Below are 3,163 nucleotides of genomic sequence, written 5' to 3'. Positions count from 1 at the left end.
TGGAGGTTGCTATGAGCTATGATGCCATGGCACCCTAACAAGGGCAACATAGTAAGAATCTCTCTTAAAAAAAATAAAAGAAAACAAACAAACAAAACTCTATGAAATATGTCTCTGGGTTATAAAATTGTGCAATATGATGTGTTGGGGGGTGCAATGCATAAACAGGTCAGAGTGGAACATTCTTAGCAGACATGTAGAAATCATGGATGGAGCACAGAAAGAGAAATGTAGGTAATCTGTGGAAATGACTAATGACATTTGCTGTGAACCTTTTAATAACATGACAGCAATGCCCCAGGTCTCCAGAAGTTTTACACTGCAGTGGAAAGAAAGATTTAACATATAACACGAGCGTCCTTTCCCAGAGAGCAAGAAGAGAGCAGCAGCAGCCACCAAGCTCCCTTGCAGGCACACAATGTGGTCGGTGCCCTAATTTCCAGCTCCTGAGCACGGAGTCAGCATTTATTATTCAGTTCGAGGAGCACTCCTGGGACTTCCATGAGAGGTGTGTTTGGCAGATGAGATGCCTCCATACCTCCAGGGTGTGGTGTTGTGAAACCAGTGCTTCCCCTGCAGATTCTGATTCACTAGGTCCCTAGTGGGCTCCACATTCTGCATATCTAGGGAGCTCCTGGGTGAGACAGATGCTGCCAGTCCAGGGCCCACACGGAGCGGTGAGCTCTTACACAGCAGCTCGGTTACTCTCCTGCAGCACCAAGGCTTTCCAGCAGGAGCCTCCCAGGAAGTACCAAGGGTCAACCACATTAGGCTCTGAGGTGGGGACCTCACTTACGAAAATCTTGGTGCTCTATTAGCCTTTAATTTCTCAACCAATTAGGGGTCAGGTGTCTGCCCTGTGGATACCAAGAGAGTAAGCAAAGAGAGGTAGAGAAAAGAAAGGAAACAGAAGTGAATCAAAATCCTGAGGGCTCCGAGCTCGCTTGCTTACCAATGTGTGTTTACAGATAAGCTGCCCTGTGGACTGGCGGGATCATGCTGGCTGAGTAAAGGTCTTCCCCCCCGCAAGCTTATCAGAGTAAACCTGTTCAGAAGTGGAACAGGGAGTACCTGTCACTCTATGAAAACACACTTCAGATGAAATGATTAAATCCACACCAGCCCTGTGCAAACACCCAGAGGCCCCAGACTTTAGACCGCTAAGGTGCCAGGCAGTTCCTACATACCTCATCTAAGACATGAGATGAATTATTTTTGTTTTCAGTTATGCCCTTCTCTCCTCCAACCTGTGTGAGTACCGTGTAGGTCGACGTTGCATCATTAATAAAAACAACTGTAGATTGGATTTCTGTAGAGTTGTTCTTCCAAAGATTTCAGATGAATGAATCAATTAAAATTATTTATTGAGCATTTTCAGCTCTGGGAAATAAAGCAAACATGGGTTTAGTATATACACTTCCTTAATTCAAAAGGTTTTCCAGTTACTTAGTAAATGAAACCTGCAGGGGTGTCCAACCTGTGGCCCACCGGCTGCATGCAGATTGAGGCCTGTTTTGCTTATCTGTGGTATCCGATATCACAAAAATTATTCATGGACATATTTTTTTGCTAAACAGATTTTGTTAGTGTTTGTGTATTTAATATGTGGCCCAAGACAACTTTTCTTCCAATGTGCAGCAGAGAAGAAAAAAGTTGAATATGCTGCATGTTTATACCTAAACGAGAACAGAAACTGGATTTAGTGAGCTTTTTAGAGCCAGAATGTTTTGGATTAACCCCATCACTGCCACTTACAAGATGTAGGGAGGCTGGACATGGTGGCTCACATCTGTAATCCTAAGACTCTAGGATACCAAGGTGGGAGGATGGTTTGAGGCCAGGAGTCCAAGACCAGCCTGGGCAAGAGTGAGCCCCATCTCTATAAAAATTAGGAAAATTAGCTGGGCATGGTGGTGGGCATCTGTAATCCCAGCTACTTGGATGGCTGAGACAGGAGGGTTGCTTGAACTCAGGGGTCTGAGGTTGCTGTAAGCTAGGCTGATCCCAGGGCACTGTAGCCTGGCATGACACAGTGGGACTCTGTCTCAAAAAAATAAGAAAGATGTGGGGGCCTGGATATTTCATTAATCTCTCTCAGCCTCAGTTTGTATATCTGCAAAAGAAGGGCGATGACAGTGTGTATCTTGTTGGATGTTGTGAGGGTCAAATAAGATAGAGCACATAGAGACCAGGCAGGTACAGGCTCACAGTATGTGGAACATAGAGACCAGGCAGGTACAGGCTCGCAGTATGTGGAACATAGAGACCAGGCAGGTAGGCTGAGGGTATATAGTACATAGAGACCAGGCAGGTACAGGCTCACAGTATGGGGTACATAGAGACCAGGCAGGTAGGCTGAGGGTATGTGATACATAAAGACCAGGCAGGTACAGGCTCACAGTATGTGGTACATAGAGACCAGGCAGGTAGGCTTAAGGTATGTGATACATAGAGACCAGGCAGGTACAGGCTCACCGTATGTGGCATTACATAGAGACCAGGCAGGTAGGCTGAGGGTATGTGATACATAGAGACCAGGCAGGTACAGGCTTCAGTAAGTGGGGGTTGTTTTTACTGCTTTACTGTGCATTACTTTCTATATTTGAGGAAAAGGGGAAGGAAGGAAAAGAGGGAAGGGAAGAAAAGATAACATCCATGTTATTCATCTGCAGAAACAAAACTTCCTAGAAACAAAGAGGAATTTATCATCTAGGCCCTTACACAGGGGTCACTGGGTAGTATAATGAAAAAGGTCTTCAATCACAATTCTGTGGAAGCCCCAGAAAGCCATTCAAATAGGTATTTTTTTATAGAGACCCTCTATAAAAGCAGAAAATATAATATTACAACATAACTCATCACCAAAATGCCTCTGCTGAGCTGGGTCATGTGGCCTGGGAACATTGTCCTGATGATATAACCTATTATGGTGATAGAGCTTGGAGTAGCTGAGAGAATGGCTAGTTAACATGCCCATTAGAGTCTCTCTTTCAAATAGCACATCTTAAGTGCACTTACAGCAAGCACCGGATTGCTGTCAATTCCTGGTTGAATTCTTTGATGGGGGACCAGGGTGCAGTACTGCTATAAGATTTTGAGATACAGACATGAGGGAGGCAGAGCTTATACTCCAGTTATATCAGAAGTAGAAGATCTGGAGAGG

Source organism: Otolemur garnettii, unplaced genomic scaffold, assembly GCF_000181295.1.
Source record: "Otolemur garnettii isolate 467f Iridium unplaced genomic scaffold, OtoGar3 scaffold00016, whole genome shotgun sequence".
Lineage (NCBI taxonomy): Eukaryota > Metazoa > Chordata > Mammalia > Primates > Galagidae > Otolemur > Otolemur garnettii.
The sequence above is the reverse complement of the archived record's forward strand: the minus strand, read 5'-3'. Positions refer to the sequence as shown.